Source organism: Schistocerca piceifrons, chromosome 2 (assembly GCF_021461385.2).
Source record: "Schistocerca piceifrons isolate TAMUIC-IGC-003096 chromosome 2, iqSchPice1.1, whole genome shotgun sequence".
Classification (NCBI taxonomy): domain Eukaryota; kingdom Metazoa; phylum Arthropoda; class Insecta; order Orthoptera; family Acrididae; genus Schistocerca; species Schistocerca piceifrons.
Window position 1 is genome coordinate 324,119,721 of NC_060139.1, and position 13,539 is coordinate 324,133,259.

Below are 13,539 nucleotides of genomic sequence, written 5' to 3' on the forward strand. Positions count from 1 at the left end.
CTGATCATTCCACCTCTTCTGGGAAATTGCCCATCAAAAGCGGAAGGAAGTGCCCTGAACCTCTGTCCCTTCTTCACTCTCTAAGACATGTCCGTTGGAGAACGAGAATGCCATCTTATGCCAGAAGCCTTTAGCAAACACTGTTGGCGATTTTTATTGAAAATTTCATCAGTGACTAGGATCGAAAGTGCGACCTATGGCGTTGTGACTACTAGATCGGGGGTCTCTCCCTCACCCATTTTAAGTGACCGTTCTTTCCAAATCTGCCACGTGACTGATATAAAACCAGCATGAAAGACAGATCAAATCGGAAAACAGGATGCCAGTGATTTCTGGTTTTTAACTTAAAGGAGTATACTGGGGCACATTTGTATAAGACCGCAGACCCAGGTATACTGCTAGTGTTGGTGTAAGAGAGCGCTTGGCGCTCAGTTGGAGGTAGCTGTCTGTGATGCAAAAGCCGGCCGGAGTGGCCGTGCGGTTCTGGGCGCTACAGTCTGGAGCCGAGCGACCGCTACGGTCGCAGGTTCGAATCCTGCCTCGGGCATGGATGTATGTGATGTCCTTAGGTTAGTTAGGTTTAATTAGTTCTAAGTTCTAGGCGACTGATGACCTTCGAAGTTAAGTCGCATAGTGCTCAGAGCCATTTCTTTTTTTTTTATGTGATGTAAAGACGGTGGACTAGGCTGTATTTGTGGTGCTGTGTGAAGCCACCAAGTGTTAGATTAATTTAGGTACGTCAATATTGTTGATCATGGAAGCACAAGTCTTCATGCAAGCAAGGTAAAGATGTTAAATAATTATGATTTCTCTTCTTGCCAGCGCATTAGTATAGATGAGTTGGCTGATAATTTGTAATTGGTGAGTAACTGCAGAATGTACGTAAACTGTTTTGGTAAAAAGCTAGTTAGATATTTCATTTTTGTAATGTTTCTAAGGTTTGTTAACAGAGTTATATGTAATTTGATGATTTGCATTTATAGTGGTTTAATGAAGATAGATAATACTGGCTGTTTGAATCTCATTGTTTGTGAATCATATGTGAGTAATGTGACTTCAATTGTCAGATGTCTTTCAAAAGACAAAGTTAGCTTGCAATATAATTTTTACTAAAAAAAATCATTGTTAGTAATTCACCAGAATCAGTACCGCCTCTCTGTCCAGGTCATATATTTTTAAAGAAGTTAGATTTTCTCAAATTTATCAGCGAAAAGAATTTCATGTGCATTTCAAAGTATTACAGTCACCACTGCACCTCGTTGAGCCTGTAGCTAGCATATTTATATTTTTTATGAGAGACCAGAATATATTTCTTTATTGGTACTGGGAGATGCATTGTCCAATCAATTCGTGTAAATTTTTGCTAACAAAACACAGAGTAAGCACACGACTTGCACTTACAACACGCACCACGACAATTCAAATTCAGTACCCACTCCACATCTCAAAGTTTCATTCAACATAATGTACAGAAACAAAAATAAAAAGAACTTTACATAACTAATACACATTACATCTTCATTCTGAACTGCATGTTCACCCCAATAATATGCCAACATGAAAGTGTACTGTGCTGAGGTGTAAGGGAATAGACACCCAGCAGACCACATTATCTGTGGGGGGTGGTTGGGTAGGGAAGGCGTCTCAGGAGAATTTTGGAAGGGGACCAACCGACAGCTGGGAGGGTCAACGCCATGTGGGCGGAATGGCCCGTGCGTTGAGGTAGCCGCCCCTGTGCGCCAAACAGCAAGTGTCACAGTGCACATACTATCACCTGCGCTGCTGGGACACTGGCGGAGAGTGTTGTAACAACCTGCATGTGGAAGGAGGCAGTGCGCCGTTTTTGGCAAGACCAAGAAGAGCGCTTCTGTGATCAGAATGGAAGAAAAGAAGGCTTGCAGCAAATACATTGAATGCTACAGATAACATCTGAAAATGCAGTGAGGGCCATGGGGGTTAGGACACCTTTGAGGGCATGGGATGCCACCATCTACCTCATGCAGTGCCAGACGAAATTATTTGGATTAATTCTGGAAACATTACTGGACGTACCAGCGATCCAGTTGTAATATTTGAAAATAATTATAACAGTCTAGGTTGCAATGCGCATTTATTCATAGGTGACCGGTTTCTATCATTGCAAGATCGTTTACAGAAGTAGGCATTTTGATGAAAAATGACTGTGTAGTCGACCGTCATTCACCGATTCCTGCTGCATACACAGCAATTGTCCATCAAAATGGCTAGGTCTGGAAATGAAGTTGTAATGACCGAAGCGGGCTACCTTTGAATAAATGTGCATTTAGATCTGCACCTTAATAATTATTTTCGAAATGCCGCTCACGATGTGTGGGCCGCAGCAACTGGGTAACATAAATCGTTTAAGATTTAGACAAAGAAACATGCCTTAGCTACAGACGTGCAACCCGATCGGTATAGACAGAAACAGGAGGACAAGAGGACACAGATTTCCAGCACCAAGAATTAGGAAGCGTGTTACTGGTTAACTGCCTGAAGCAATAGTTAGATAAGGGGAACAGCTTCATTTAAGACATTATTTCACGGGTCGATACTGGGAATATCCATGATTCAAGCAATCGGAATTATGTGACGAGCGACAAATACTGATAAATGAATCTTCCTTATGAAACATAAAGTACATAATCACTTCTACTGCAGAATCGGCGTGATTTTTCCGGTCGAGCATCCTTGCAGCTAGATGCCTCTTTGAGCCGACTTAATGAGTTGGGGCCTTCTGTTTCCGGATGATTTCAACTTAGCTACTGACGCAAGTTGTTGGTACGAAACCAACGACTGTTTTCGCAGCCACCTGAGCGTCCGCCTGCTGACTGACATGGTGTGATCTAGCCACGACAGCGAGACAAACTGTAGTAACACTCGAATCATTTTCACAGACTTTCAGTAGTTTTAGGCTTCATTTTGAAGTCATGCTTGTACTTCCACGATCAATATGCTTTCAGCTCCAACCATACCCTTCTAAGCGCTGCCTTTTAATAGTAAACTTTTGGCAATCACGGTATGACTACATGAATTTAATTGTTTTGTTCTTATACGTGTTCATTAGAATCTGACACCATATCTCTTAACTTGACTTGCAAAGGCATTAATTTAGCTTTGTCAGTTTTTGTCAGATCATTTATTATGCATTTTAATGTAAAGAAACTGAATTATTGTGATCCTTGCTTAATTTCATAGGTAACGAATTCCTTGCTCATTTTCTTAGTAGGGTGACGATATACGTCAGATCAGCAAGGCCACTTTGAATGGCTCTAGTTAACATCCTCGCATCATACACTTACACCCATTACAGAGAGAAAGAAAGACATAGTTCTCATAAGTTCCATCACTTTGAAAAGGTCTCTGATTGCTTTTAGGTAACAAGTAGCTTTGCTCTTTCCCGGCCTTCTATTGACTTCTACATTACCGCAAACGATCTTATGGTCTGTGGCTGAGGGTAGTTTGTGGCCCACTATCACTTAGCCCCTTTCCTGTTCCAGTCACGAATGGTGTGCAGGAAGATTACTGGTAATCCAACGTGCGAACTCGAATCTCTCTAATTTTACTTTTAGTGTCTTTTCGCAATATTTACGTAGCAGAAAGCAGTTTGTTGGTTGGCTCTTCTATGAGCATACTCTTTCGAGGTTTTAACGCATATCGTGATGCACAACGCCTCTTTTGCAGCATATGTCACTGAAGTTGGTTCTGTGTCTCTGTGACGGTTACAGGCTTGAGACGAACTCCCTTTCTTCGGATCTTGTCTATATCATCCTTCAGTTCTATATGGTATGGGTGCCAGAGTGACGAGCAATATTCGAACGTCGGTGGAACGAGGGTGACGTAAGCTGCTTCCTTTGCGGTTCGAGTACGCATTTTGACGATTCTTCCAGTAAATCTCGGTTTGGTATCTACATTTCCTACGACCGATTTTATTTGGTGTTTCCGCTTTAAATAGCTCCAAGCCCATACTCCCAAATAATTAATGGTGGTTTCAATCTGGTGAAGTAACTTCATGTTACACTACTGGCCATTAAAATTGCTGCACCATGAAGATGATGTGGTACAGACGCGAAATTTAACCGGCAGGAAGAAGATGCTGTGATATGCAAATGATTAGCTTTTCAGAGCATTCACACAAGGGTGGCGCCGGTGGCGACACCTACAACGTGCTGACATGAGGTAAGTTTGCAACCGATTTCTCATACACAAACAGCAGTTGACCAGCGTTACCTGGTGAAACGTTGTTGTGATGACCCGTGTAAGGAGGAGAAACGCGTACCATCACGTTTCCGACTTTGATAAAAGTCGGATTGTAACCTATCGCGATTGCGGTTTATCGTATCGCGACATTGCTGCTCGCGTTGGTTGAGATCCAATGACTGTTAGCAGAATATGGCATCAGTGGGTTCAGGAGGGTAATACGGAACGCCGTGCTGGATCCCAACAGCCTCGTATCACTAGCAGTCAAGATGACAGGCATCTTATCCGCATGGCTGTAACGGATCGTGGAGCCACGTCTCGATCCCTGAGTCAACAGATGGGGACGTTTGCAAGACAACAACCATCTACACGAACAGTTGGACGACGTTTGCAGTAGCATGGATTATCAGCTCGGAGACCATGGCTGCGGTTACCCTTGACGCTGCATCACAGACAGGAGCGCCTGCGATGGGGTACTCAACGACGAACCTGGGTACACGAATGGCAAAACGTCATTTTTTCGGATGAATCCAGGTTCTGTTTACAGCATCATGACGGTCGCATCCGTGTTTGGCGACATCGCGGTGAACGCACGTTGGAAGCGTGTATTCGTCATCGCCATACTGGCGTATCACCCGGCTTGATGGTATGGGGTGCCACTGGTTACAAGTCTCGGTCACCTCTTCTTCGCATTGATGGCACGTTACATTTCAGATGTGATACGACCCGTGGCTCTACCCTTCATTCGATCCCTGCGAAACCCTACATTTCAGCAGGATGATGCACGACCGCATGTTGCAGGTCCTGTACGGGCCTTTCTGGATACAGAAAATGTTCGACTGCTGCCTGGCCAGCACATTCTCCAGATCTCTCACCAATTGAAAAAGTCTGGTCAATGGTGGCCGAGCAACTGACTCGTCACAATACGCCAGTCGCTACTCTTGATGAACTGTGGTATCGTGTTGAAGCTGTATAGGCAGCTGTACCTGTACACGCCATCCAAGCTCTGTTTGACTCGATGCCCAGGTGTATCAAGGCCGTTATTATGGCCAGAGGTGGTTGTTTTGGGTACTGATTTCTCAGGATCTATGCACCCAAATTGCGTGAAAATGAATTCATGTGTCAGTTGTAGTATAATATATTTGTCCAATGAATATACGTTTATCATCTGCATTTCTTCTTGGTGTAATTTTAATGGCTAGTAGTGTATTTTGAAGAAATATTGCAATATCTTAAGATAGAGAACAAACTTTTCCCCTTACTACGTTTCCTTCTTTCCTTTTGGTTTCATTTCATATTGATCAGTCGTATGTATACGACCTGTCAAGAAGAACAGGAAATTGCAGCCACGTTCTCCGTCCCAAGCAAACACGAAACAATCAAAAGTTTGTACGAAGTATTTAAAGTGATACAATTAGCTGCTGGTGACAATTATCTGGTGTTATGTTAATCGGAGACAAAATTTTTCTCTTCGTCAGCAGACGAGTCTCCTTGTTGGCTACAGCTGTGCCGGAAGAAGTGCCGACACTGGACAGACCTGGCGTGAACTATGGCGCTAGACAACTTTAATAGGCAGATGAGTCTGTGAGGCTGCTGGCGCCAGCACAGCGATAATTAGGAGTCGCGCCAGCAGACGTACGAGCTCTGATTGCCCGGCAGCTGGCGATTAGCTGCTAGCAGGCAGCAGAGGCAGTCCCTGTGGGGACAGCCATCCAGCCGTTGTCGACAGTGAAAGGATGCAGCAGCCTTATACAGAGCCAAGCAGCGAAGAAGTTAAATTCACAAATCCAGTCTCAAGCCCGATGAAGCGTAGCCACAGCGCGGTACTCGTCACATGGTACACAGAATGCCACAGGCGAGGATTTCATAACGTGTCTGAATTGTCAAAATGGATTTGTTAGTTTTCAGTAGTGTCCTGTGCCTTCGATACTCTGCACGATTGTCCAGAGCAGAGCTGCGTCACATACGGCTGTGCATTAGACTGTTACAACCGAAACAGATCACATTGCAGTGAAATTCAGGTCGGGAGATCGAAATGGTCATATCAGTAGCTGAAATGTTTCTTGCTGAATATATTCGTCCGAAAGAGTAGTCCCCTGCGATATACACTGTCGTGCAAAATTTAAGGGGGGACGTTGATGAAAAAAACACACTATTTCAAAAATGCACCAAATCCACAGTTTTGGAGATATGGCAATGAAATTTTGTACCACTCTTTACATAAAAGTAACACATTTACATATAAAATCCTTTGATTATATATATTCAACTTGTTTTTTGAATGGAATTTGAAGTTTTGCTTTAAAAAAATAATGATGTTCCTTTTCCTCAGGAGGTATTTGAGATATTTCTACAAAAATTTCTCTGGTTCATCTCTTTATATGTTGTTAGCTTCTCTCATGAGGTTTTTGGAATAGGTCAAATAGGAGGCTATTCATATTTTTTTAATTGTAGTCCCACAAGTACAATTTTAAATTCATGCAAAATTCCAAGCACTTTGCCCCATATCTCAACTTATAATCAGAATTTCAAAATTTGCTCTTGAGGCAACCTTTACTAGGTTTACAGAAATGGCTGTACAAAATTTCATAATTCTAGCTTTCATAGAATCTGAGGAAAAGGTACATAAACTTTAAAAAACAAACCTTTCAGGAAACGCAATTTAAAGTACAACCTAACTTTTTTCCTTATGTCACTTCTTCAGAAGACACCACATTTGTACTCTGGGTCGTCTTTCCCTTAAAGGCTTCTCTTCTGGTTTCTTGTTGTCTGTCTTCTTTCCTTTACCAGGCTTCAACTGACTTTTCAGCTGCAGAGACGCACTGTAAATCTATTTTTCTCAGGATGTCTTGAGTAAAATTTCCTATCTTGAAGCCCATTATCTCTAATATCTTCATCCTCCCGACGTTCCCATCCCATCATTAAATACAATAACTGTATCATAAGTTGCAATTCTGACAACTGTAGCAGATGCAAATGTGTTTTTAGGGCATCGTTTCCACACGAGTGAATTTAGAGACTCATCTGGGTTTTGGGTTTTGGCATGAATACACTTTTTGAGAAGTGGCAAAGATGATCCATAATACCAAAGCGTATGTATCACGGCCTCCTAGATGTATCCCGCTCATGTTTGGTGGAAAGTAATACACAGAATCGTTGTTCACTGAGCTGGTATTGAGGTGCTGCTTCAAAACGTGGGCGTGGCAGGGAGACCGCGTCACACTTTAAATTAATTTTCAGGCACTTCGGATGCGATTTCAACATTGAAACTTTGGGAACTCATTCTCCATGAGTTTTACTAACAAATGAAAAATAAATCGAAAATTGACATTTTTGGTCAATATCATCAACGCCCCCCCCCCCCCCCCCCTTAAGGACAGAAGTAACTTTCGCATATTATGTCCCTGTCAAGAAACACAACTCGACGAAACATCGCCCATACATGGAAATGACTGCTGCAGTACAGTGCAGAACAGTAGAGAAGGTAATTGCAAGAAATACGCAATGACACGAACAGAAATGACACTTGTATTCAAAGGCAAAAATTACTCTGCAGTCCCTGCGATTTATGATGGTCACCTGGACATAAGGCGGAACTCGGTATTTAGTACCCTATGTGACCACTGCGGCGGAAGTGCATGCTCTGAAACGTGCCCCATGCTGGCCACAAGATTCGTAAAGAGTTTTTACGACGCGCGTTCCATTCTTCCACCAGTGCAGCTGACGTCTGCTGGAGGGTCGTTTGTGCATTTGGACGTCTCACCAACGTATCCCATATGTACTAGATGGGATATGAGCCGGGGAAACAGGTATATGGGGTATATCATAATTAAGGTCGTTAACGCATACAGTTGAAAGTACACGACAGCATAAGCAAAAAAGTTCCACTAAACATAGATCCGCAAACGAAACGGCTACGAGATAATCTCGACTTTGTAGTTAACAGTCACCGCTATCTTGATTCGGCGCACCCGTCACGCTAGTTAGGAAAAAGGTAACAGCTGCGCACAACATTAAGAAATTTATTATAGACACTTTGTGGATGTGCAGATGTTCTGAATGAAAATGACAGCCGTTACATGACTGTATTCGTAGTCAGATGAGGTGTTCAATGTATCATCCTTGTACTCCGAAAAAAATGGCTCTGAGCACTATGGGACTCAACTTCTGAGGTCATTAGTCCCCTAGAACTTAGAACTAGTTGAACCTAACTAACCTAAAGACATCACACACATCCATGCCCGAGGCAGGATTCGAACCTGCGACCGAAGCGGTCTCGCGGTTCCAGGCTGCAGCGCCTAGAACCGCACGGCCACTTCGGTCGGCTTGTACTCTGACACAGGCCTGTACCTATAGCCGCAATGTGTTTCGAATCATTAATCATTTCGAAACTTTTGACAAGCATTGACAAGTCTCTGCTCCAGTTCTTCAGCCACGTTAACAAAGTGGCGTACGCTATACCATGGCTTTAAACGCAGAAGACGATGGGGTTCACATCAGGTGATCTTGGATGCTATAATACAGGACCTACTCGCCCATCCATCTTAGGCTGCTTGGTGCGTTAGATGTAGTCTCACCACGGCACGAAAATGAGCCGGCGCTCCATCATGCATGTACCACATTCTTTGGCGTTACCCTGAGGGAACATCCTCAAACAATCCTGCAAGACAATGTCGCAGAAATCGTGCACTGAGTTTGTTTGGTAACATGTATTGACCAATAAGACGACAACCTAGTACCCCTAACCACACATTCAATAAGGAACGTTGCTGATTTGTAGACTCACGCACAACGTGTGAATTGGAGCCTAGATGTCTCCAAATTTGCGACTTAAACATCGTCACGAGAGAACCCTCTTTCATCCCCCCAACAAAATTAAATTGAAACATTTGTTATTGCATCCACTGAGAGAACGTTAGTATAGGAAAAATGTCCGCCTCACTTACACAGCCGGCCGCGGTGGTCTAGCGGTTCTGGCGCTGCAGTCCGGAACCGTGGGACTGCTACGGTCGCAGGTTCGAATCCTGCCTCGGGCATGGGTGTGTGTGATGTTCTTAGGTTAGTTAGGTTTAAGTAGTTCTAAGTTCTAGGGGACTTATGACCTAAGATGTTGAGTCCCATAGTGCTCAGAGCCATTTGAACCATTTCACTTACACACTGGCCCCAACGGACTTGGTACGGTCACCTTGCTTTGCGGTGCATTATTGTCAAGACACTCCTTTGTCTCACTGCAGGAATCTGGGTTTCGAGTCTCCTTGTCGAGGTTCCTGCAGAGTGTTAGACTGATTCCAGCACCACAACTTCAGGCACAGGTTCTTTCGAGCAGGCCTGCGGGCTCCCGCACCGTGTCTACAGCTCACAGTACCTCGGAGGTTTTGATGCTCCCTTGTAAACTTCCGATTCTTGGGGTGTCTTCGGGCAGAACCGTGCAGCCTCCCGTGCGTTGCCGTTAGCCCCACCACAAATTAAAATGCATATCCCAATACTCACGGTTACTGTATTGTACCATGTTAGCATCAACACTCGGAAAAAACAAGTGACTCTCCGCAAACAAATGACGTGAATGCCACTCTGATTGTGTACTCTGCTGTCTACAACATCAAGTCCCGAAAATGTAAACAAAGACCACACAATGGACCGTCGTGTGGTCTTTAAACAGAATCACGTCAGTTGTGGCTGGTAACCACGAAGTCACAATTGCAGACCTACGTTTATTGAGACTTTTTCGCTTCTAGTGTCGTTTACTTTCAACTGTCTAAGTTTAAGCCATCAATTATGCTACATCCTGTACAATGTTCTTTTATTAATGAAAGAATTGTCACAAGTAAATTTAAAACTGACAGATGATATTTAGTCATGACAGGTGTACATGCATCTGAATAAGAGAAGAAAATAGAAACAAAACTGTTTGTGACCTACAAGAAGCGGTCCTAAAAAAAGAAACCAAAAAAATATCAGGTTCTCATTTGTGGATTTTTAAATGCTGTAATAGGTAATATACCTGTCTCAGGAGCTGTGGGTACATTTTGAGAAACACGCATGAACTAAATGGTGAACAACATGGACAGTTTTAAACCTTTAACCAGCTTAAAATTACTAACACACATTTTTAAGAAGAAAAAGGTACATAACATAACAGGGAGTGCTATGGGTTGTCGATCTTTAATAAACTGTTTAATCACAAAAGACAGAATACGTACACCGAAAAACTGATATCTGTTCTAACCACATTCCAGAATCAAGTTCCAGAACGTAATGGCGCTGATTCTTCATTGTAAGTAACTAAAACATCTTCCGGGAGTAGACAACATTGCATTAGAACTACTGACAGCCTTGGGAGAGCCAGCCCTGACAAAACTCTACCATCTGGTGAGCAAGATATATAAGACAGGCGAAATACCCTCGGACTTCAAGAAGAATATAATAATTCCAGTCCCGAAGAAAGCAGGTGTTGACAGATGTAAAAATTACAGAACTGTCACTTTAATAAGTCTCGGCTGCAAAATACTGACACGAATTCTTTACAGACGAATGGAAAAACTGGTAGAAATTCCGGAGAAATGTTGGAACACGTGAGGCAATACTGGCCCTATGATTCATATTAGAAGATAGATTAAGGAAAGACAAACCTACGTTTTTAGCATTGTAGACTTAGGGGAAGCTTTTGACAATGTTGACTGGAATACTCTCTTTCAAATTCTGATAGTCTCAGGGATCAAATACAGGGAGTGAAACGCTATTTACAATTTGTACAGAAACGAGATGGCAGTTATAAGAGTCGAGGAGCATGAAATGGAAGCAGTGGTTGGAAAGGGAGTGAGACAGGGTTGTAGCCTATCCCCGATGTTATTCAATCTGTATATTGAGCAAGCAATAAAGGAAACAAAAGAAACATTCGGAGTAGGTATTAAAATCCACGGAGAAGAAATAAAAACTTTGAGGTTCGCCGAAGACATTGTAATTCTGTCAGAGACAGCAAAGGACCTGGAAGAGCAGTTGAACGGAATGGGCAGTGTCTTGAAAGGAGGATATAAGATGAACTTCAACAAAAGCAAAACTAGGATAATGGAATGTAGTCGAATTAAGTAGGGTGATGCCGGGGGAATTAGGTTAGAAAATGAGACACTTAATGTAGTAAAGGGGTTTTGCTATTTGGGGAGCAAAGTAACTGATGATGGTCGAAGTAGAGGGGATATAAAATGTAGACTGGCAATGGCAAGGAAAGCGTTTCTGAAGATGAGAAATTTGTTAACATCGAGTTTAGATTTAAATGTCAGGAAGTCGTTTCTGCAAGTATTTGTATGGAGTGTAGCCATGTATGGAAGTGAAACGTGGACGATAAATAGTTTAGACAAGAAGAGAATAGAAGCTTTCGAAATGTGGTGCTACAGAAGAATGCTGAAGATTAGATGGGAATAACACATAACTAATGAGGAGGTACTGAATAGAATTGGAGAGAAGAGAAATTTGTGGCACAACTTGAGTAGAAGAAGGGATTGGTTGGTAGGATATGTTCTGTGGGATCAAGGGGTCACCAATTTAGTATTGGAGGGCAGCGTGTAGGGCAAAAATCGTAGAGTCAGACCAAGAGATGAATACACTAAGCAGATTCAGAAGGATGTAGGTTGCAGTAGATACTGAGAGATAAAAACGCTTGCACAGGATAGAGTATCATGGAGAGCTGCATCAAACCAGTCTCTGGACTGTAGACCACAACAACATAATTTACGCTTAAAATTTCCGACACAGATGTTGTCTGCTTGTTTGCAATAAAGTACAAAAAACAAAAAAAGATGCACCGTGAAGGAATTTTCCGAATGTGACGGAAATCAGTAGATGTGATGTACATGTACGGACGAACCAAAAAGTACAATTTATGAAGAACTGGGTGACTTATTCAAGAGAAATGGCTTCACAAATTGAGTAAGTCAATAACGCGGTAGTCCACCTTTGGCAAGCAGTAACCCAGGTTGACGTTGATTCATCAACTAGTTGGATGTTTTCCTGAGAGAAATCGTGCCACATTCTGTCCAACTGGTGGGCTATGTGGTCAAAATTCCGAGATGGTGGGAGGCTCCATCCATAATGCTCCAAACGTTCTCAGTTGGAGAGATCTGCGACGACCATGCTGGCCAATGTAGGGTTTGGCAAGCACAAAGACAAGAACGAGAAACTCTCGTCGTGTACGGGCGAGAATTATCTTGCAGAAATGTAAGCTCAGGAAGCCTTTCCCTAAGGGACAACTAAACGAAGCATATGATTATCGTCGACGTACCACTGCGCTGTAAGGGTGCCGCAGATGACAACCAAAGGGGTCCTGCTATGAAAATGTCTCCTGGCGCGTCTTAGGTCCGGAATCTCATTGACTGGAGAAGAATTGTCTTCAGTAACGAGTCCCACTTCGAACTGTATTCCACTGGCAGAGAAGACGTGTCTTGGGACGCCGCGGACAGCAGTGGGATAGTAGGCCTACCAACCTATTGCGGACTGTCGATGGTTGAACCCTGGACTCTAGATGGCCGAGCTGATGCCGGGACCCAGTGTGCCACATTTAGTCAGGAGGCCGAGCATGTTCAATAGCGTCAAGGGGCAATGCAGAGTGATACAGCGGTATTCGGAAGCGTTTCTTTATTCACGTAATTTACAGTACTACAATGGGTGCAGATGGGTGCAGCATAGTGTCGGCCTGCCGCCCGCAGTGCTGTTCCGTGAGTCCGGCCAGCTCAGCAACTCCTGGTATGCCGACGCCGCTTCTCCGTCATCAAGGCTGCTCTGTTGGAAGTCGGCTGCGCTCTGCCCGGTCGCCGCCCACCGATGCATCGCATCTTGCATTGCGTAGCTGTCCACAATTCCAGAGACTGTTACAGTCCCCGGTCCCCATCGCCCTCCACCCCGTTTGGCCTGCTCTGTCCGACCGTGGGACGAAGGTAGTTGTACTGATCACCCGTTGTCCTCAGGCCGCCGCTGCTCCGAGGACAGGACCGGACTCGAACCCGCGCCCTCCTGGATGCTGTGCTGCAACTCGCTGCTAGTGGTGCTTCCCAGATGGCAGCACCTGCCACCACCTCTGGCGCCGCTGCAGCACTGCTGTGCCCCCCGCAGCGTATGCCTTGCCCAGACCCCAGTACACAAGGTGGAAGCGAACATGGCATGTCTTGGACCCACTGCAGACTGCTGTCACTGCTCTCCTTCAGGCAGATCGTGCAGTCCCCAAGTACCCGGATGCCATTCCATCCCGCCCTGGTGTTCCATCCCCAGAAGCGAAATACAGCCCGAACAAGTACACAGATAAAGTACAGGTTTACATAGAATACTTACAAC